Raw genomic sequence first — 25106 nt, forward strand, 5'->3', positions numbered from 1 at the left:
CTGGGTCAATGGTCCGTCGGTCCTGACCATCGCACCTAGGTCAGGTTTGGACTTTTTGCCTTTCCTATGATGGCTGGGTTGACGGTTCATCACTTGCTCGATGGTCCATCGGCCTTACCATCGCGCCTAACTGAAATGAGGTTTTACTGCCTCCTCTACGATGATTTAGGCGATGGTATGTCACTAGCTTGATGGTCCATCGGAGCTCTCTGTTAAACCTAGGTAGTTTCGACTGCTTTCTATAAAATGTCCATACCCTTCTCTTCCAATGTCGGATTTTGACGAAATGGTTGGAAAAATTAGGAAAATTCCATATGGTTTAAACATTAATCACTTTGGAAGTCATTCCTAAATCTTTTAGAGATGGAATACGACATCACTTGACATGTTCTAAAGGCTTAGACTATGAGGGAACTTTACGGGGTCTTACAATATCTCCCCCTTGGAAACATTCATCCTCGAATGTTGCTAGTTTGACTAAAATACCGAGAAAATAATGATACCTAGCTGAAACAAAAGGCTAAACCGTGCATATATCTTCTAAGCTTTTGACTATTTTGGAAAGTGCAAGATCTTACAAAAGAATAGATACATAGCTGAAGTTTTATTTGAAATGAACTGAATTAAGGAATAATAATACCTTCGGCTTGATCTGAACTCATGGAGAAAAGGTGCGGGTACTTGGCTAGCATATCTACTTCCGCTTCCCAAGTACCACCCTCAAATAATAGATTCCGCCACAAAACTTTGACCAAGGGAACTTCTTTGTTCCTTAGTCCATGGACCTGGTAATCTAGGATCTCAACCGGAATCTCATCTAATGAAAGACTAGTCAGGATATCTGAGCTCTCTAAAGAATCTACTACAATAGAATCACAAATGTGCTTCCTAAGCATGGAGACATGAAAGACAGAATGAATAGTTGACAACTCTGCGGGAAACTAACCATTATAGGATACTTTCCCAACACGACTCAACACTCTATAAGGGCAAACATAATGGGTACTAAGCTTTCCATTTTTCCCAAACCTTTTAACCCTTTTCATGGGTGAAATCTTCAAGTACACCAGATAGTTTCGACTGCTTTATATAAAATATCCATAACTTTCTCTTCAAATGTTGGATTTTGATTAAATGGGTATCATTGGAAAGATAATTCAGTTTCCGACACGATAAAAAGTCAAAATTAGGAAAATTCCTTATGGTTTAAACATTAATCACTTTGAAAGTCATTCCTAAATCTTTAGAGATGGAATAAGAGTTTACTTGACATGTTCTAAAGGCTTAGACTATGAGGGAACTTTACAGGGTCTTACACAAATCCACTCTAGTACCTAACTGCTCCTGGAATACACACAAACATTGTAAAGTAAATTCAAAACCATGGTCTTATATGATAGAAATGGGCACTCCATGCAAATGAACTATCTCACAAACATAAATCTAAGCCAATCTCTCAGCACTGAAGTTCATCTGAATTGAAATAAAATGTACCAACTTGGTCAAATGAAACAGAATAACCCAAACACTATCAAGACTACGGGAAGACGGAGGCAAACCCTAAATTAAGTCCATAGTATTTTGTTCCCATTTTCTTTTTGAAATGGACATCCATTAAGTAAATCCTCTAAGGTACTGATGCTCGGCCTTCACCTGTAGATAATATATGCAATAGCCTACAAATTCTGCCATATCTTTATGGATATCATCCCACCACTAATGCAGCCTCAAATCTCTATAAATCTTAGTAGTACTAATATAAATAGAATATCTAGAGTTGTGAACCTCATGAAGAATAGACTGAATCAAATTATCAAGCCAACGAACATAAATACGACCCTGAAATCTCAATATACCCTCGTAGTCGATAGTGTGCTTCCAATACTCACAACTCACCACCTAATCATGAAGAAATCACAACTTACTATCCTAACACTGACGATCATGAATCTACTCAAATTAGGAGGACCACGTCTTCACGTAAGCCAAAAAACATACAGGATCCAAAATATTAAGGAAAACAATCAAATTGGCTAAGGACTTAATGTCCCATTCCATGGGCCTCTATGAAACTAATGTGCATGCAAACCTACCCATACTTAAAGTGTTGTGACCAAAGGCATCAACTACCATATTTGCCTTAATCGGATGCTACAAGATGGAAATATCATAGTCCTTTAGCAACTCCAACAATCTATGCTAGCAAGAATTAAGATCTTATTGGGTAATATGATGTGTAAGGCTGTGGTGATTGATGAAAATCTCATAATGCACTCATAAAAATAATTTTTCCAACTCTTCAGAGTGAAAAAAACCACTGCCAACTCCATATGATGAGTGTGGTAGTTACGCTCATGCACTTTAAGCTATCTAGATGCATAAGAATTGACAAGACCCAGCTACAACAAAAAACCACCAATACCAACACCCAAAGCATCACAAAAAATTGTAAATCCCTCATACTCAATAGGAAGAGATAATACTGAAGTTGAAGTAAGATAATCCTTAAGCTTTCTAAATCTCAACTCACACTCCTAGACAATCCTTGAGCTTTCTAAATGTCAAATCACACTCCTTTGACCATAGGAAAGGAACCTCTTTCTAAGTCAGTCTAGTCATAGGGGCTTAAATAGTAGCGAAGCTCTTAACTAGTGCTTTTAATAACTGGCCAAACCAATGAAACTGCGAACCTTGGTAGACGTACGCCTAGCCCAAGTACACAACATTGAACTCTTAGATGGGTCCATAATAATACCAGTTTTCGATCACACATAACAAAGGAATAACACTATCTAGAGCCAAACCTTATATTTAGAGAACTCAACAAAAAGCATATGAACTCGCAAAGTCTATAGCACAATCCTAAAATGCTGCAAATACTCCTCACTACTCATTGAATACACAAGAATGCCATTAATGACACAATAGCGAAGGAATTAAGATATGGTACACATGATTCATCATGCCCATGAATGTGGCTGGGTCATTAGTTATCCCAAAAGACATCACTAAAAACTCAAAATAACTATAACGGGTCTAGAATGTTGTCTTTGAGATATCCTCAGCCCGATTACTCATCTAATGATAACTGGACATCAAGTAAATCTAAGAAAACATGGCTGCACCCAAAGCTAGTCAAACAAATCATTAATGCAAGGAATTGGATAATAATTCTTTACCATTACCTTGTTAAGCTTCCTATAATAGATACACATGAGAATGGAGCCATTTTTTTTCTTCACAAACAATATAGGAGCTCCCTATAGGAACACACTATGTCTAATAAAATGCTTTCAAGGAAGAACCTACAGCAGAGAATTCAACTCATCAAGCTCGGTAGGTGCTATATAGTAAGGTGCCAAAGAAATAGGTCGGGTACCAAGATCAAGGTCAGTAGCAAAATAAATCTCAATGTCAGGGGGAATACCAATTGAGTCTGTAGGGAACATGTTGGGAAACTCACAAACAAAAGGAACAGATTCAAGCAAAAGACTCTTTACATGATTATTACATATATAGGTGAGATAAGACTCGCAATATCCTAACATAAGTATCCTAGAAAAAACATAAGAAATAATCCCCGTTGGCTCATATCTACCCACTCAATACCATACACATGGGGTAAAATAGGCATGGCTAATGTAAAGTTCTTCGAAAAACAATCCATGACTACATAATAGTGGGGTAACCAATCTATGCCCAAAATTACATCTAAATCAAGCATATATAGAATATTAAGATCAATATAGGTATCAATATCACTAACTATCACAACACATGATCTGAATACTCAATCCACCATAATAGAATCACACACAATATTAGATACGTGAAAGGGAAGAGATAATAAATCACTAGGTAAATCCAACTATGGTATAAAAAATATGTAGATATATAAGAATAACTGGATCTAGGATCAAATAAAGCAAAAGCTGAATTTTGGCACACCAAAATCATACCTATAAAAATAGTTTTCTAAGTCTTAGCCTTAAATATAGCAGGCACTAGATATAATACACCACAGCCGCCATAAGGTTGGGCACCTGACCAACCTCTTTTCTTGCCTGCCAGAGTACCACTTCGAGCACCATGGTAGCCACTTCTAAGACCTTATGAAATCCCTTTACCTGAGTGATAAACTACCCTAATAGAGGTATCACCCTAGGCTAAAATAACCATTACCCCATGACTAGGGCAATCTCATAAAAAATAACTAGGTAGCCCATAAGTAAAATAAGAATATTAAGTAGAACTAGAACTTATATATCTAGTCAAACTTAAGTAACCACCACGTCTACTACAGCCTGTAAATTAGCCTCTGAATCTCTCAGAGGCTAATCACCACCCTTTCTAGGGTGACCACTAGTACCAAACTGACCCCCGTTAGTAGTCTAAAGAACTGCCTGAACTGGTTCACTAGTCTTACTTTGAGGCTAAAAAAATAGAAGTGAAGGATGCCCAGTATGAGAACTAGAATATTGGAATTGGGAGCTATATGGCTCCCACCAAATCTTGCCTAGTACTTGGGCCTCTTATCACGGCCCTCACGATGCACTTCCTTTAACACTCAAGCAAGATCTAAAACCTCAGCAAAGGTCATACCTGCAACATCTAAACTCTAGGTAGCCATCCTAATAGGGAGTCTTAGTATTTTTACAATGCAGAGAACTCTCTTTTACTCAGTATCAAAGATATAGATTGAATGGCTACCCAGATTATGGAAATGGGCCTCATACTCAGCGACTATTATTGAACCCTTCTTCTATCTGGTGAACTAATCCCACGGTCGATCTTTAATACTGCACGGCCTATACTTCTCCATGAACATCTCAAAGAATTGAGTATATAATAAGGGAAATGATAAAACTGGCTTAGTCTCATGAAACCTTCCCATCATTGTCGAGCAGACAAATCAAACTAAAAAGTTGTGCAATCCATACCATAAGTCTCAACAAGTCCTATACCACGAATCCAACTCTCACAAAAAGCAAGAAACTCAAATATATCCTCTCTAGGAGCACCAGAAAACCTATAGATAGCCACCTTCTATAACCTACCAAGCATTTTCTACTCCTCAGCAGAATACCAGGCTGGGTCATAACTAGTTGAGCGTTTGTCAGCCAAACAACTATTGACATAGGAAGAACCATATGTTTAGGAGCTACAGGTCGATACTATACTCTTTCCCCATCAATCTGAATACCATCAATAGTTCCTAACAATTAAACCAAGACATAACTAAGAAAATAAGAGAAAATAAAACCTAGTGGAGCCTGGGTTTATCCTTGGTCCACCGCTAGCTACGGTGGAGAAATCTCTAGCTCAGGTGTAGAAATAGAATTTTAGGAAGGCCCTTCCTTATCCTTTGCTATGGATGCATCACGAGAAAGTCCTAAAAAAGAGTAGGATCCCTAGTATCAATCTCAGGACCCTTCTTACACATTGTTGTAGCACGTGTCCTGGATATCTAGGAAAGAGTAAAGTCAAAAAACTATCATACAAACCAACTTAGATTCTTAGCACAATACAAGTGAAAAAAGTTATGGAATCATAAAAATGACCCATAGCCTCCCAATAATAGTAAACAGATGTCAATATTTCTAATCCATAGTACTCTATTAAACACTTTCTCTTGTACCAACAAAGCCTGTGAAACCAAGGCTCTAATCCCGATTTTCATGAACTAATTCATCAGTCATGATGGTACCAACAAAAACCCACCAGTACATTAGCTAGCACAGTAACAAAGAACTAAGGCAAAGGGTTACTTTTGTTGAAACTCCCAAAACTAGCCAACATGTATAGACATAATGTAATCAATAATTTTCCACTTAATAAGACAATCAAAATAGGAATACCAATCCTACAACCTGGAAATATTAGTACAGGAGGTTCTAAGTATGATAATAGGAAATACAATCCAAAGACTAAATAGTCTATACATGTAAGACACTTCAAAGTTCCCTCATAGTCCGGGACTTTGAGTGTATTAAGTGAAGTTTAATTATGGCCCTAAAATATTTATAAGAGACTTCCTAAGTGATTTTTAAGTAGATAATTGAGTTATCTTTCCAACGATACCAATTTCGTCCAAATCTGACTACGGAGTGAGAAGTTATGGCGGTTTTACTGATAGATGTCAGAATAGCCAAGGTGCGATAGATGATCCGATGGACCATCGAGTCTGCGATGGACCATTGAGTCTATAATGAATCATCACTTGGAATGTTGCAACCAAGGCAAAAACTAACCTTCCTGGCCCAAGTGCGATGGCTAGAAACTAAAATTTCCAGATTTCAACATCAGTGATGAATCGATATGCTATCTATTATAGTTTTGATAAGTTTTAAGTTGAGATTGAATTATGGGTTATTGATCCCTACTTGAGAATTGTAATTTTATGAACTGTTGTGCTATAAGGACCCATGGTTTGAGTATTCTAAGATTATTAGGTAATGTTTTGACCTAATGGTCATGGAGTTTTGAAATACACTTCATACGTGAGATTAAAAATTTGATAGTTGGTTTCTTGATGATCCATGAGATTATTTCACAGTTGATTTTCAAAAGAATAGCGAGATAATCTAAATGGAGTAGTATTTATCACTGAGTTAGGTAAGTTGCTATGGTTTCTTACCCTAGAACTATGTGCCACCGTAGGTTGGGCCTGAGGCTCTGATGATTTTTGGGCCTAAGCCCAAGATATTGGGCTCGAGGCCGAGATAAGTGATCACTGAATTGAGGTTATACTCCCTGGGAACGTATGACACTTCTCCCTAATGTGGGGTCTCTTCCTTAGGGGGACAAAATGTTAGACCTATGTAGCTCGCATGGTTTATGTAGTTTAAGAGAACCTTCCTTACAACTAAATATTTGTAATAAATTATTTCCTTAAGAATAAAGTATTTTCCCTTGATATGAGTATGTTCCCTAAAGTGAATGAAATTCCTTAGAGTATGTTTCAAAGTTATATGATTCCAAATTTCAAGTACTTGAGTTCAAAAGAGTTATGAGTTCTTGAGTATTAAAGAATTTCTACTCTCCATGCGATATAAATGAGTTGAAAGTATTGTGCAAAGATTTCTTTAGCCTATGGGTATGAGAATAAGAGAAGATTACCAATTTTAAAGTTAAACTATGATGACCCACGAGATTTGTGTTGTATGCCCCATTATACATGATTTATGAGCTTTACATTTTATTTGTATTCAAGCCATTTGAGTCATTACTTATTGCATGCATGATTTGATTAAAGAGTATTGATGTTGTTTAATATAAATGCATATACCCCTACATACTCAGCACATTTTCAAGTGCTGATCCACATATACGTCTATGTGTTATATTGTCTTATAATGTAGGTTCAGGTGCTCAGTCCTAGCCTTATTAGTAACATCTGAGTACCTCAGTCTACATCCCTATAGTGTTGAGTCCTCATGGTTAGAGGATCAATCATCAGACTTTTCAATATTCGAGAGAATATGTTATTACTTCTCAGTTCATTTTGAGTCAGTTGGGGACCTGCCCCAATTCCTTTCTAGTTCTTGGATTAGTAGAGGCTTTGTAAGACTAGTTATCAAATTATGGTTATGTTGAGGTTTTTTGATATATTAGGGTCATTTGGATCGAGCATTTTCTTTGTATTTCGTTTTATATGATATGACTATGCTAGTGTGTGAATTATTTTATCTTGAAATGAGTGTTATTAGTATAAACAAGCTTAAAGGGTTAGGTTGGGGCAACCTTTAGCCATAAACACTGTGTGATATCTCAAGAGGAGACTTTTGGGTCGTTACAAACTTAGTATCAAAGCCTAAGGTTTTAAGAAATCCTAGGGAGTCTGACAAGCCATGTTGAGTATAGTCTTGACCATCGGTGTGCAGTGCACCATATCTATGAGCAAGAGGCTACAAGACGTTTTTGGAAAAGTTGTTTCTTCTTTCGAATTCTATCATGCCTACAATTTTCCCTCTTATCTAGTAATTCATTCTCTTCTATTTTAGTAGATGCCTTTCTGAAGAGCGAATGTTCGTGGAAATAATAATGAACAAACCCCACCTATTGATCCTTTGAATAAGATGGTATATCATGCTGAGTTTTTGGCGGCCTTTTTGGTGTTAGCCCAAGCAGTCACCATCAATTTTTAGGACAATAACCAGGCTACAATTGCTAATTAGCAGGAAGGTGATATAGCTACGGGTAAGATTTGTAATTTTATGCGAATGAATCCGCCAGAGTTTTATAGGTCAAAGACAGATAAGGACCCATAGTTGTACCTTAAGAAGGTAAGAAAGATCATATAATTAATACATATTTTTAAGGAATAAAGTGTTGAGTTGGCATCCTACAGGCTGAAGGACATTGCTTATGACTGGGTTGTATCATGGAGGAAGGGTAGAGTTTATAATGCTGCTCCTATGACTTGGAAAGTGTTCTAAGATGCATTCTTGGACCAGTTCTTTTCTCTTGAGATGAGGGAGGCAAAGATTGAGAACTTTATAAACTTGAGGCAAGGCTCCATGACGATTAAAGAGTACTACTTGAAGTTTAATCAGTTGACCAAGTATGCTCATGATTTTCTTTACGATACCTGGGCTAATATGAACAAGTTCGTGATCGATATTTTTGGGTTGGTGTTGAAGGAGTGTAGGACTGCGATGTTGCATTGGGATATGGATCTGGATAGGTTGATGATGTATGCCTAATAGATAGAGGTGGATAAGATTAGAGAGTGAGAGAGAGGGGGTAACAAGAGGGCTAGACCAGAGCAACATGAGTTTAGCCTCTTTATGTTCTATGATGGGAACCTCCCTCAGTTTTAGTGACGTCCGTCTATGTCAACACTTTTATCAGCTAGTGCTTCCTTACCTAGTAGCAGGCAAGACCAAGGGGAAGGTCTTTTATATCTATGTTGTAGAACAGTAATGGTAATAGGCCCTGTTACCTTTTTTGTGCTAAGTGTGGTAGGGATCATCCCAGTGAGTGTCTCATAGCTTTAAGGGGTTGTTTTAGTTATGGAAAGCAAGGCCATAGAATTAGAGATTGTCCAAATGCTATGTAGGGGAACAATGATCCTCGACATCACGCATACGCTATTAGTACACCAGCTTCTGTATCCCATCCCCCTCCCTGCTCAGGGCTCTTTATCTAGCACTACTGGCGGTCAGTTCTAGAATAGATTCTTTTACTTACCATACTGTTAGAAGCAGGAGGACTCTCCCAATATTGTTACCGGTATGGTCCATGTCTTTTTCTTTGATGTCTATGTGTTTTTGGACCCCGGGTAAAGTCTCTCTTATATGACCCCACTTGTAGCTGTGAATTTCAAAGTGAGTCCCAAAAAGATTTCTTATCCTTTCCTAATTTCTACACCAGTAGAGGAGTCAATTATTGCTAAACAAGTGTCTAGAGATTGTCCTGTTACTGTTCTTCATAGAGTCATACTTTTCAATTTTATAGAGTTAGACATAGTCGATTTTGACCTTATTCTGGGTATGGATTGGGTTTATTCTTGTTATGCATCTATAAATTGTCGTACCTATATGGATAGGTTTCAGTTTCCCATTGAACCAACTTTTGAGTAGTACGAGAGTTTGATATCTCCCAAGATTTATTTTAACTCCTATCTCAAAGACATAAAGGTAATATCCAAGGGTTGCATTTATCACCTAGTTAGAGTCAAAGATACTAAGTCCAAGGCTCCAACTACTCAGTCAGTCAAAAGTCTCAATGAGTTTCCAAATATTTTTCCGGTATATATGCCAGGGGTACCTCCCAATAGAGAGATAGAATTTAGGATTGACCTTCTTCTCGACATCCATCACATTTCTATTCCACCATACCATATGGCACTTGTAGAGCTTAATGAGTTAAAAAAGCAACTCAAAGATCTATTAGACAATGGTTTCATTATACCTAATATTTCTCCTTGGCGCACACTATCTTATTCGTGCGAAAGAAAGACAGTTCTTTGCGTATGTGCATTGACTATCATCAGCTTAACATGGTTATAGTCAAAAATAAGTATCCTCCTCTGAGAATTGATCACCAATTGGATCAGTTGTAGGGTGCAAGTTATTTCTCCAAGATAGACCTTAGATCTGGCTATCATTAACTTAAAGTGAGGGAATGTAATATTCCACAGATAGCCTTGCAAACCTGCTTTGGTCACTTTGAATTTCTAGTCATGTCTTTCGGGCTCACCAATGCCCCAAAAGCTTTTATGGACCTCGTGAATCTAGTGTTCAAGTAATATCTTGATATGTTTTTCATAGTGTTCATAGATGGCATCCTTATATTCTCCTGCAGTGAGTATAATCATTCAGATCACCTTAGAATTGTCTTGCAAACTCTTAGAGGTCACTAGTTGTTTGTCAAATTCAGTAAGTATGAATTTTTTCTAGGGTCTATAGCCTTTCTGGGTCATATTGTTTCAACTGAAGGTATTAGAGTTGATCCACAAAAGATAAAAGCTGTAAGAAATTATCCTAGACCTATCTCTCCATCTGATATTAGAAGTTTCTTGGGTGTAGCAGGATAATGCCACTATTTTACTATAGGTTTCTCTTATATTGCATCTCCCATGGACCGGTTGACCCAAAGGAAAGTTAAGTTCCAATTTTCAAATTCCTGTGAGAATTTTTTTTGAGTTGAAACTTAACTTACTTTATCCCCTGTGTTGACTTTGCCCGATGGTATAGATGGTTGTGTGGTGTATTGTGACGCCTCTAGAGTTAGTTTGGGTTAAGTGTTGATGCAAAAAGGTAAGGTTATAGCTTATACCTCTAGACAGTTAAAGCCGCATGAGAAGAATTACCTAACCCATGATGTTGAGTTAGTTGCTGTGGTTTTTGCTTTGAAAATCTAGACACACTATCTTTATGGTGTTCACGTTGATGTATTTACTGGTCATAAGAGCCTATAGTATGTGTTTACTCAGAGAGAATTGAATCTTAGGCATAGGAGTTGGTTGGAGTTATTGAAAGACTATGATATTAGTGTGTTGTATCACCCGGGCAAGGCCAATGTAGTGGCAGATGCCCTTAATAGGTTGTCTATGGGTACTGTTGCGCATGTAGGGGAGGGTAAGAAAGAGTTAGCTTGTGATGTTCATTATTTGGCTAGATTGGGTATTAGTTTGCCAGATTCAGCTGAAGGGAGTACGTTGGTGCAGAGTATTTCCAAATCCTATTTAGTGTTGGAAGTAAAAGAGAAGAGAGACTGAGATACTAGTTTGGTTAGGCTGAAGGAGTCAGTTAAGGACCGAAATGTAAAGGTTTTCTCCTAAGGGGGAGATGGCATGTTGAGATTGCAGGGTAGGTTGTGTGTTCCGCGTGTTGATTATCTGAGGTAGTGGATTATGGCTGAAGCACATGGAGGGCCGTATTCTACTTATCTCGGCACTACCAAGATGTACCGCTACTTGCAAGAAATCTATTGGTGGAATGGTATGAACAATGATATAGCTGAGTTTGTAGCAAAGTGTGCAACGTGCCAATAAGTTAAGGTAGAGCACTAAAAACTTGGCGGTGTGATGCAAGATTTTGGTATACCCAGTTAGAATTGGGAGGTAACGAATATGGACTTCGTGAATGGGTTACCTATTTTGCTTCGTTATCATGATTCTATTAGGGTTATTGTGGATAGGATGACTAAGTTCACGCATTTCTTTCTCGTGCATGCATCTTATACGGCTGAGGATTATACTAGATTGTATATTCGAGAGTTAGTCAGGCTGCATGGAGTTCCCTCGTCTATCATTTCGAATAAGGGTAGTCAATTTACTTTTCAATTTTGGAGGGCATTTTAGCATGGTCCTGGTACCCAAGTTCTTTTGAGCTTTTCTTTTCACCCACAGAAAAATGGTCAAGCTGAGAGGACCATTCAGACCCTAGAAGATATGTTGAGGGCCTATGCTCTTGATTTCAAAGGTAGTTGGGATGAGCATTTTCCACTGATAGAGTTCTCCTATAATAATAGTTACCATGCGAGCATCGGGATGACATCATTTGAGGCCTTCTATAGTGGAGATATAACTCACCCATAGGTTGGTTTGAATTGGGTAAAGCTATCGTGATTAGACCTGATGCAGTGTTTGAAACTATTGTGATGTTAAGATGATTAGAGAAAGGTTCAAGATAGCTCAGAGTCTTCAAAAGTCTTATGCCAATGTAATGAGAAGAGATCTTGTGTTTGAGGTGAGTTATTTGGTATACTTGAAGATTTCACCGATGAAATGGGTGAAGAGGTTTGGTAAAATTTAAAAGCTTACTCCCCGTTATGTTGGCCCGTATAGATTCTTGAGCTGTGTTGGTAAAGTAGCCTATGAGGTTGAGTTGCCTACAGAGTTGTCAGATGTTCATCCTATTTCTCATGTCTCCATGCTTAAAAAGCATATTGGTTAATCCATTGTAGTATATCCCTCAGATAGTGCCGATATTAATAATGGTCTTTCCTTCGATGAGATTTCTATTGAGATCCACGATTTTCAGATCCGTAGACTAAGGAACAAAGAAGTTCCCTTGGTTAATGTTTTATGGCGGAACCAGTCTGTTGAGGGTGCTGCTTTGGAGGAAGAAGCAGACAAGCAAGACAAGTACCCGCACATCTTTTTTGTGAGTTTAGATCAATCCGTAGGTATTGTTCTTCCTTAATTCAGCCCTTCTAATCTAAAGTTCGGCTATATGTATCTGTTTTTGCATGAGTTCTTGCAATTTTTTGAGTTATTCAAAAGTTTAGAGAGATTTTGAGCAGTTCAGCAAATAGCATTATCAATGTGTACTATGTTTTTCCTATGTTCCTAATCTAACTAGCAACATTGAAGGAGAAATATTTCCAAGGGGGAGATATTGTAAGACCCCGCAAAGTTCCCTCGTAGTCCGGGCCTTAGAGCATATCAAGTGAAGTTTAATTCTGAACCTAAAAGATAGAGAAAAGACTTCCCAAGGGATTGGTATCTTAACCATATAGAATTTTCTTAAATTTGACCTTTTGATATATAGAGAATTGAATTAGCTTTCCAATAATACCAATTCCGTCAAAATCCGGCATCAGGGTGAGAAGTGATGGCAGTTTTATAGAGAGTTGTTGGAACCACCCAGGTGCAACAAACGATCCAACAGATCATCGAGTCTACGACCGACCGTTGCTGGGACCATCACGACCAAGGGAAAAACTCCCCTTCCTGGCCTAAGTGCGAAGGCTAGGACGATGGACCATCAAGGCTGCGATGGACCATCGCTGAGACCATCAGACCTAGAAAGGACCATCTATTCAACCATCGCATCGAGGAAGTGTGTCCCTTTTCTAGTCATCGTTCGACGGACGACCCGACGGCCTATCACTTTGATCGTCGTAACCCCCGTTCAGTGTTTTTAACTCATTTTAACAAGGGGCATTTCAGTCTTTCAATTCTTTTACCAACCAGATAGTTTCCAAAAGAACTTGATAGCCTCATAATCTAACAAAACATCAAAAGGCTAGGGTTTATCCCTCAAAATCAAATCTAAAACCCTTTTCCAAGAAACCCAAGAACTCACCATGAATTCTATAAATTGAGTTGAGATTTGAGTTCCCCAAGTTCAAAGGTTGCAAGAACCCTCTCTCAAGAGTAACAAGAAGAGTTTAGAGCAACCTTGTTCATCCAATTTCATAATCTAAGGTATGTGTGGTTTTGAACAAGGGTAATCCTTTCAGCCATGTGCCCAAAGACTTATTTAAAGTATAATTTTCTGCAATCTATGAGATTTTACATGAATTTGAATTAGGGTGTTTCACCCATTATTATTGATTGCAATATTTTGATGTTTCTCATGAATTGAGCGTCTAATGGCATATTTTTCACATGTTTTATTGAGAAATTGCAGTTGGGTCTATACCCCATGATTTTAATCCTTGAGAACTTAATAGTTGAAATGTTTGAGCTACTGAAGTATATTAGTATGTTGAGATTGTGAGATAAATTGCTGAAATTTCCTGATTTCTACATGAGTTATGAATCGATATGCTATCTATTATGCTTTTGATGATTTTTAACTTGAGATTGAATTATGGGTTATTGAGCCCTACTTGAGACTTGCCATTTTATGAACATTTTATGCTATAAGAACTCATGATTTGAGTATTCAGAGTTTATTGAAAAATATTTTGACGTAATGGTCATGTAGCTTTGAATCCACTTCACTACATGAGATTATAAATTTGATTGTTGGGTTATTGATGAACCATGTGATTATTTTAAGGTGGATTTTCATTAGATGAGAGAGATAATCTAAGGGGAGTAGTATTTAGCACCGAGTTAGGTATGTTGCTACGGTTTCTTACCCCAGAACAACATACCACCATAGGTTCATTCTGAGTCCAAGATAATTTTTGAGCCTAAGGCTGAGATATTGGGCCCGAGTCCAAGATATGTGATCACTGAATTGAGGTTATACTCCCTGGCAAGAGTATGACGCTCCTCCCTAGCGGGGGGTCTCTTCCTTTGGAGGAAAAAATGTTTAACTCCATGTAACTCTCATGGTTTACGTCGGTTAAGAGAACCTCCTTTAAAACAAAAGATATGAGATAAATTATTTCCTTAAGACAAAAGTATTTTCCCTAAAGTGAATGAAATGCCTTTAAGTATGTTTCAAAGTTATATGATTCCGAATTTCAAGTGCTTGAGTTGAAAAGAGTTATGAGTTCTTGAGCATTAAAGAAGCTTTACTCTCCATGAGACATATGAATTAGTTGAAATTATTGCTTAAAGTTTCCTTTGGCCTTTGGTTAATGGAAATAAGAGAAGATTACCTGTTTCAAAGATAAACTATGATGACTCACAAGATTTGTGTTGCATGCCCCATTCTACTTGATTCATGACCTTTACATTTTATTTGTATTCAATCCATGTGAGTCATTACTTATTTTATGCATGATTTGATTAAAGAGTATTGATGTTGTTTAATATAAATGCATGTACCCCCACATACTCAGCACCTTCTAAATTATTGATCTACATATACGTCTATGTGCTATATTGTCTTATAATGTAGGTTCAGGTGATTAGTACTAGCATTATCAGTGACTTCTGAGTACCTCAGTCTACATTACTATAGTACTGAGTCCTTGTGGTTAGAGGGTCAATCATCAGACTTTGCAACATTCGAGAGACTATGTCATTACTTCTCAGTTTATTTTGAGTCAGTTGGGGACCTGTCCTAATTCCTCTCTTGTTCTTGGATTAGTAGAGTCTTTGTAAAACTAGTTATCAAATTGTGGTTATGTTGAGGTTTTTTGGTATATTAGGGTCATTTGGATCAAGCATTTTCTCCGTATTTCCTTTCATATGATATGACTATGCTAGTGTTTGAAATTTCATCTTGAAATGAGTGTTATTAGTAGAAACAAGCCCAAAGGGTTAGCTTGGGGCTACTTGTAGCCTTAAACACCCTGTGATATCTCGGGAGGCTATTTTTGGATCGTTACAAACTTGCTATCAAACCCTAAGTTTTTAAGAATTCCTAGGGAGTCTGATAAGCCGCGTTGAGTATAGTCTTGACTATTGGTGTATAGCGCGCCACATCTATGAGCAAGAGGCTACAAGATATTTTTGGAAAAGTTGTTTCTTTCTTTCGAGTTCTATCATGCGTACAATTTTCCCTCTCATCTACTAATTTATGATCTTCTATTTCAGCAGATGCCTTTCCAAAGAGCGAATGTCCATGGAAACAATGAGGAACAACCCCACCTGTTAATTTTTTTAAGGAGACGGTATATTATGCTGAGTTTTGGGCGACCTTTCTGGTGTTAGCCCAAGCAGTCATCATCAATGTTTTGGACAATAACCAGGCTACAGTTGCTAATTAGCAGGGAGGTGATATAGCTACGGCTAGGATTTATAATTTTATGCGGATGAATCCGCCCGAGTTTTATGGGTCTAAGGAAGATGAGGACCCATAGTTCTACCTTAAGAAGGTGGAAAGATCATATAATTGATGCATATTTTTGAGGAAGAAAGTGTTGAGTTGGCATCCTACAGGCTGAATGACATTGCTTATGACTGGTTTGTATCATGGAGGAAGGGTAGAGGTGATAATGCTGCTCTATGACTCGAAAAGTGTTCCAAGATGCATTCTTGGACAAGTTCTTTCCTCGTAAGATGAGGGAGGCAAAGATTGAGAACTTTATGAACTTGAGGCAAGTCTCCATGACTATTAAGGAGTACTTCTTGAAGTTTAACCAGTTGGCCAAGTATGCTCGTAATTTGATTTATGATACCCGAGCTAATATAAGAAAGTTCGTGATCGATATTTCTGGGTTGGTACTGAAAGAGTGTAGGACTGCGATGTTACATAGGGATATAGATCTAGATAGGTTAATGACGCTTGCCTAATAGATAGAGGTGGATAAGATTAGAGAGAGAGAAGGGGTAACAAGAGGGCTAGATCCGAGCAGTATGATTTTAGCTAGCCTATGTTCTATGATGGGAACCGCCTTTAATTTTAGTGATGTTCGTCTATGACAGCACTTTCATCAGCTAGTGCTCCCTTGCCTAGCGACAAGCAGGAGCAAGGGGAAGGTCTTTTATATCTAGTTCACAGAACAGTATTGGTAACAGGCCGTGTTATCCTCCTTGTGCTAAGTATGGTAGGGATCATCTCGATGAGTGTCTCGTACATTTAAGTGGTTGTTTTAGTTGTGGCAAGCAAGGCCACAAAATTAGAGATTTTCCTAATGCTATATAGGGGAACAGAGATGCCCGACATCAGGCATAGGCTATTAGTGTACCAGCTCCTATATTCCATCCCACCCCTGCTCAGGGCGATTTATCTAGCACTGCTGGTGGTCAGTGCAAGAATAGATTCTTTTACTTACCATTTTTTTAGGAGTAGGAGGAGTCTCCCGATGTTATTATAGGTATTGTCCATCTCTTTTTCTTTGATGTCTGTGTGTTGTTGGACCCTGGCTCAAGTCTCTCTTATGTGACCCCACTTGTAGCTGTGAATTTGAAAGTGAGTCCCAAAAAGATTTCTGAGCCTTTCCTAGTTACTACACCAGTAGGGGAGTTAGTTATTGCTAAAAAGTGTATAAAGATTGTCCTGTTACTGTTTTTCATAGAGTCATACTTTCTGGTTTTATAGAGTTAGACATGGTGGATTTTGACCATATTCTAGGCATGGATTGGGTTTATTCTTGTTATGCGTCTATAGATTGTTGTACCTATATGGACAGGTTTCAGTTTCCTATTGAACAAACTTTTGAGTGGTCCGAGAGTTCGATATCTCCCAAGAGTCATTTTATCTCCTATCTCAAAGCCAGAAAGCTAATATCCAAGGGTTGCATTTATCACCTAGTTAGAGTCAAAGATACTAAGTCCAAGGCTCCAACTATTCAGTCAGTCAAAAGTGTCAACGAGTTTCCAAATGTTTTTCCAGTGTATCTCCCAGGGGTACCTCCCAATAGAGAGATAGAATTCAGGATTGACCTTCCTCCCAACACTCATCACATTTATATTCCACCATACCGTATGGCACCTGTAGAACTTAAAGAGTTGAAAGAGCAACTCAAAGATCTATTAGACAAAGGTTTCATTATACCCAATATTTCTTCTTGGGGCACACCTATCTTATTCGTGCGAAAGAAATACAGTTCCTTGCGTTTGCGCATAGACTATCATCAGCTTAACAAAGTCACCGTAAAAAATAAATGTCCTCTTTTCAGAGTTGATAACCTATTTGATCAGTTGCAGTGTGCAAGTTATTTCTCCAAGATAGACCTTAGATCTGGCTATCATCAACTTAAAGTGAGGGAATGTAATATTCCAAAGATAGCCTTCCGAACCTGCTATACTAACTTTGAGTTTCTAGTCTTGTCATTGGGGCTAACCAATGCCCCAGAACCTTTTATGGACCTCATGAATCGAGTGTTCAAGTAATATCTTTATATGTTTTTCATAGTGTTTATAGATGACATCCTAATATACTCCTGCAGTGAGCATAATCATGCAGATCACCTTAGAATTGTCTTACAAAATCTTAGAGGTCACAAGTTGTTTGTCAAATTCACTAAGTGTGAATTTTGGCTAAGGTCTGTAGTCTTTCTGGATCATATTGTTTCAACCGAAGGTATTAGAGTTGATCCTGAACAGACAGAAGCTGTAAGAAATTATCCTAGACTTATCTCTCCATCTGATATTAGAAGTTTCTTGGGTGTAGCAGGCTACTACCACCATTTTATTGAAGGTTTCTCTTCTATTGCGTCTCCCATGGCTCGGTTGACCTAAAGGAAAGTTAAGTTCAAGGGGTCTAATTCCTGTGAAGATATTTTTCAGGAGTTGAAGACTCGACTTACTTCAGCCCCTGCATTGACTTTTCCTAATGGTACAGATGGTTTTATGGTGTATTGTGATGCCTCTAGAGTTGGTTTGGGTTGAGTGTTGATGCAAAAAGGTAAGGTCATAGCTTATACCTCTAGACAGTTAAAGCCGCATGAGAAGAATTACCTAATCCATGATCTTGAGTTAGTTGCTGTGGTCTTTGCTTTGAAAATCTAGAGACACTATCTTTATGGTGTTCACATTGATGTATTTACTGATCATAAGAGCTTGTAGTATGTGTTTACTTAGAGAGAGTTGAATCTTAGGCAGAGGAGTTGGTTGGAGTTGTTGACAGTCTATGATATGAGCGTGCTGCATCACCCAAGAAAGGCCAATGTAGTGGCAGATGCCCTTAATAGGTTGTCTATCGGTAGTGTTGCCCATGTAGGGGAGGGTAAGAAAGAGTTATCTTTTGATGTGCATTATTTAGATAGATTGGGTATTATGTTGGTAGATTCAGCTGAAGGGACTACGTTGGTGCAGAGTATTTCTGAATCCCATTTAGTGTCGGAATTGAAAGAGAAGAGAGACTGAGATCCTAGTTTGGTCAGGCTGAAGGAGTCATTTAAGGAACAAAATGTAGAGGTTTTCTCCCAAGGGGGAGATGGCATGTTGAGATTGCAAGGTAGGTTGTGTGTTCTGCATGTCGATTATCTGAGGTAGTGGATTATGGCTGTAGCGCATAGCGGTTGGTATTCTATTCATCCCGGCTCTACAAAGATATAGCGCTACTTATGGGAAATCTATTGGTGGAATGGTATGAAGAAAGATATAGCTAAGCTTGTAGAAAAGTGTGCAACGTGCCAACAAGTTAAGGTAGAGCACCAAAATCCTGGCGGTATGGTGAAAGAGTTCGGTATACCCACTTGGAATTAGGAGGAAATGAATATGGACTTCGTGAATGGGTTACCTATTTTGCATCATCATCATGATTCTATTAGGGTTATTGTGGATAGGCTAACTAAGTCCGTGTATTTCTTTCTCCTGCATGTATCTTATACGGCTGAGGAATATGCTAGATTGTACATTCGGGAGTTAGTCAGGCTGCATGGAGTTCCCTCGTCTATCATTTCGGATAGGGGTAGTCAATTTACTTCTCAGTTTTGAAGGGCGTTTCAGCATGGTCCTAGTACAAAAGTTCTTTTGATTTTTGCTTTTCACCCACAGAAAGATGGTCAGGCTGAAAAGACCATTCAGACCCTAGAAGATATGTTAAGGGCCTATGCTTTTGATTTCCAAGGTAGTTGGGATGAGCATTTTCCATTGATAGAGTTTGGCTATAACAATAGTAACCATGTGAGCATTGGGATGGCATCATTTGAGGCCTTCTATGGTAGAGATGTAGGTTACCCATAGGTTTGTTTGAATTGGGTAAAGCTGTCGTGATTGCACCTGATGCAGTGTTTGAAGATATAGAGAATGTTAAGAAGATTAGAGAAAGGTTCAAGATAGCTCAGAGTCTTCAAAAGTTTTATGCCAATGTAAGGAGAAGAGATCTTGTATTTGAGGTGGGTTATTTGGTATACTTGAAGATTTCACCCATGAAAGGGGTGAAGAGGTTTGGCAAATAGTGAAAGCTTAGTCCCTATTATGTTGTCCTGTATAGATTCTTGAGCTGTGTTGGTAAAGTGGCCTATGAGGTTGAGTTGCCTGCAGAGTTGTCAGCTGTTCAACCTATTTTTCATGTCTCCATGCTTAAAAAGCATATTGGTGATTCCATTGTATTAGATCCCTCAGATAGTGCTGATATTAATAACAATCTTTCCTTCAATGAGATTCCTGTTAAGATCCTAGATTTTCAGATTCGTAGACTAAGGAACAAAGAAGTTCCCTTGGTTAATGTTTTGTGGCAGAACCAGTCTGTTGAGGTTGCTACTTGGGAGGCAGAAGCAGACAAGCAAGCCAAGTACCCGTACCACTTTTTTGTGAGTTCAGATCAATCCGTAGGTATTCTTCTTCCTTAATTCAGCCCTTCTAATGTAAAGTTCGGCTATATGTATCTGTTCTTGTATGAATTTATGTAATTTTTTGAGTTATTCAAGAGTTTAGAGAGATTTTGAGCCATTTAGCAAATAGCATTATCTATGTGTAATGTGTTTTTCCTATGTTCCTAATCTAACTAGTGACATTCAAGGTGAAATGTTTCCAAGGTGGAGATATTGTAAGGCCTTGCAAAGTTCCCTCGTAGTCTAGGCCTTAGAGCATATCAAGTGAAGTGTAATTCTGTCCCTAAAAGATGGAGAAAAGACTTCCCAAGTGATTGGTAACTAAACCATATATAATTTTCTTAAATTTGACTTTTTGTTATGTAGAGAATTGAATTAGCTTTCCAATAATACCAATTTCGTCCAAATCTGGCATCAGGGTGAGTAGTTATGGCGGTTTTACTGAGAGTTGTTGGAACCACCCAAGTGCAACAAATGATCCGACAGACCGTCGAGTCTACGACTGACTGTCGCTGGGACCATTGCGACCATGGAAAAAACTCCCCTTCCTGGCCCAAGTGCGACGGCTAGGACGACGGACCGTCAAGGCTGAGATGGACCGTTACTGAGACCATCGCCACTAAGGCAGTGTGATCTCATCCTGGCCATCGTACGATGGACAATCTGATGGACCGTCGGACCTACGATCGACCATCGATTCGACCATCGCATTGAGTAAGTGTATCCCTTTTCTATTCATGGTTCGATGGACGACCCGACGGACTATCACTTCAACCGTCGCAACCCCCGTTCAGTGTTTTAACTCATTTTAACAAGGGGCTTTTCAGTCTTTCAACTCTTTTACCAACCAAATAGTTTCCAAAAGAACTTGATAGCCTCATTATCTCACAAAACATCAAAAGTCTAGGGTTTATCCCTCAAAATAAAATCTAAAACCCTTCTCCAAGAAATCCAAGAACTCACCATGAATTCTATAAATTGAGTTGAGATTTGAGTTCCTCAAGTTCAATAGTTGCAAGAACTCTCCCTCAAGAGTAAGAAGAAGAGTTTAGAGAAAGCTTGTTCATCCAATTTCATAATCTAAGGTATGTGTGGTTTTGAACAGGGGTAATCCTTTCAGCCTTGTGCCCAAAGACTTAATTAAAGTATAATTTTCTGCAATCTATGAGATTTTACATGAATTTGAATTAGGGTGTTTCACCCATTATTATTGATTGCAGTATTTTGATGTTACATATGAATTGAGCGTCTAATGGCATGATTTTCACATGTTTTATTGAGAAAGTGCAGCTGGGTCTATAGCCCACGATTTTAATCCTTGAGAACTTAATAGTTGAAATGTTTGAGCTACTGAAGCTTATTAGTACGTTGAGATTTTGAGATAAATTGCTGAAAATTCCTGATTTCTACATGAGTTATGAATCGATATGCTATCTATTATGCTTTTGATGAGTTTTAAATAGAGATTGAATTATGGGTTATTGAGCCCTACTTGAAACTTGTAATTTTATGAACATTTGTGCTATAAGAACCCATGATTTGAGTATTCTGAGATTATTGAGAAATATTTTGACGTAATGGTCATGTAGTTTGAATCCACTTCACTACATGAGATTACAAATTTGATTGTTGGGTTATTGATGAACCATGTGATTATTTTAAAGTGGATTTTTATTAGATGAGAGAGATAAACTAAGGGGAGTAGTATTTAGCACCGAGTTAGTAAGTTGCTATGGCTTCTTACCCAAGAACTACGTGCCACCGTAGGTTCGGTCTGAGGCTGAGCTAATATTTGGGCCTAAGGCTGAGATATTGTGCCCGAGGCTGAGATATGTGATCACTGAATTGAGGTTATACTCCTTGGAAAGATTATGAAGCTCCTCCCCAACGTGGGGTCATTTCCTTAGGAGGACAAAATGTTTGACTCCATGTAACTAGCATGGTTTACGTCGATTAAGAGAACCTCACTTAAAAATAAAGATTTGAGATAAATTGTTTCCTTAATACTAACGTATTTTCCCTAAATTGAATGAAATGCCTTTAAGTATGTTTCAAAGTTATATGATTCCAAATTTTAAGTACTTGAGTTCGAAAGAGTTATGAATTCTTGAACATTAAAGAAGTTTTACTCTCCATGAGACATATGAATGAGTTAAAATTATTGTTCAAAGTTTCCTTTAGCCTATGGGTAATGAAAATAAGAGAAGATTACCGATTTCAAAGATAAACAATGATGACTCATGAGATTTGTGTTGCATGCCCCATTCTACTTGATTCATGACCTTTATATTTTTTTCTTATTCAAGCCATGTGAGTCATTACTTATTGCATGCATGATTTGATTAAAGAGTATTGATGTTGTTTTATATAAATGTATGCACCCCCACATACTCAGTACATTCTCAAGTGCTGATGCATATATAAGTCTATGTGCTACCTTACCTCATAATGTTGGTTCAGGTGCTTACTCCCAGCCTCGTTAGTGACTTCCGAGTACCTCTGTATAGATCCCTACAATGGTGAGTCCTTATGTTTCTAGGACCTATCATCAGACATTTCAGCATTCGAGAGACTATGTTATTACTTTCAATTCATTTCGAGTCAGTGTGGGACCTTTCCCAATGACTCTCTAGTTCTTGCATTAGTAGAGGGTTTGTCAGACTAGTTATTAGATTCTGTTTGTGCTGAGTTTTTTCGGTATTTCTTGGTCGTTTGGACCGAGCATTTTCTCCGTATTTTCTTTCATATGATATGACTATGCTAGTGTTTGAATTATTTCATCTTGAAATTAGTGTTTTTAGTAGAAATAGGCTCAAAAGGTTAGTTTGGGCCTACTTGTAGCCTTCAGCACCATATGACATCCCGAGATGAGAGTTTCGGGTCATTACAATACATTAGGATTGAATACAAAAGACTAAACAAAGATAGGAGGGAAATAGGAAACTCAAAACTCCAAGAGCTCATCCTGTCTCCAAAAGATCAACACTGCATGATCTCAACTTAGTGGGGACAATTAATACTTGGGTCTATACTAAAAACGTACATAAGTGTAGTATAAGTACTAAAACAATGGGTTCTCAGTAGGCACCATCGGCCTACAGAGCTAAATTATGATATACAGATAATATAAAGCAAGATAACAGATCTAAGTCAAGGTACACAATAGAACCTGAATCTTCTTCATCATTACTATATAAAATAAGTAATTAACTGGAACAATATTATGACATCTAATATCAATATATTCCAATACCATCACATAGAATGGATAATCAATCCCAAAGTATAAATTGACACCTATATAGTTATAACTGCATAAGTCCCAATTCAATGTACATAAATCCATTAGCACTTACAATAAAAGAACTCACGACAGTGTCCCATGCCAACATGGAGTACACCAAAAAACATAAAGTAAAGAACTCATCACAGAGTCCCATACGACCAAAGAGTTTAGTAAAAGATCTAATAATCAAAGTTTATAAGCATATGACCAACTTTACAATTTCCATGATTTCCACAATTCTAATGAACTATCAGTTACCCAAATTCATAATCATCAGTAATTACCGCAATTTAAATAACATATTCTAAGGTCATCATAACCATAACCATCTAACAATTTGGATATCTATGACATCAATTCACTCTACTAGCTCATTATTAACTAACCAACACTTATTATCATTAAACTACTAATTCACTAATCGTCATATTAGATCTCCAATCATAGCCTAATTTGTTGTTTACCAAATCCTCATTCATGAGAGAGCTCCAAAAATTATTCAGTAAATAGTTAACATCCACATATAGTCAATATTACTACTAAACCATAGACGCCATTAGATCAAAGCTTTTTTCTAGTTATTATAGGTGCACTATAATCATATCGGAAAAAGGTTACATATCATAAAATGCACATATCTATATATTAACCAATGTCACTTACTATCTAGCATCATACATTTACCAATCCTCATTAAACAAAAAAATAACACTATACTCTAGGCTTTAGAATTGCTACTTATCATCTATGTTAAAACTATTAGCGTCATAAGCTATGTAACAACCGGCATTGCCATTGACCACATTTAAAATTAACAAGGTTCAGCAACTAGTATTCTAGACTGCTTTTCAGCATATTCTCTCAAGAGATAATTACATATCATAACTCATTTTACTAGGCAAAATCCCTTAAATAATACCTTTACCCAAGCCAAATATATCAACTAGGTGAATTCTTATTTCTACAAAATTTTGCTTTTACCAATTAGTTTTACTCTTTACCCAGTGTATACTAATTCTATTCGATATTTGACATTAGCAAGAACTATACTGCCTAACAAGCAATTAGTATTGAAGAATTATAATCAACATCCCAAGAATAACATCATGCTTTCAAGGCATACACAAATGTAGTCATATAAAGGCATAATTACACATAAACATGTATATATAAAAACAAGTGTTCCACATGTAACATCAATATATATTCTACAGAATTACCAGGAATCATCATATCATCAATATGTCTTCTTGACTTACCGGGTATCATAATATAATCATTATATCGTCCAAGCATAACAGGAATTATCATAACATCAATATATCCTATTGACTTACCAGGCATCATAATATCACCAATACATCCTCTAGATTCATCGAGCATCATTATATCATCCATATATCCCCTGAATGTAACAGAAATCATCATATTATTAATATACCCCCTAGATATACTGAGAATCATCATTACATAAATATATCTTGTGGATGTGCCGAGCATCATAATATCACCAATATAT

The sequence above is a fragment of the Capsicum annuum genome, chromosome 11 (genome assembly GCF_002878395.1).
Source record: "Capsicum annuum cultivar UCD-10X-F1 chromosome 11, UCD10Xv1.1, whole genome shotgun sequence".
Taxonomy (NCBI): domain Eukaryota; kingdom Viridiplantae; phylum Streptophyta; class Magnoliopsida; order Solanales; family Solanaceae; genus Capsicum; species Capsicum annuum.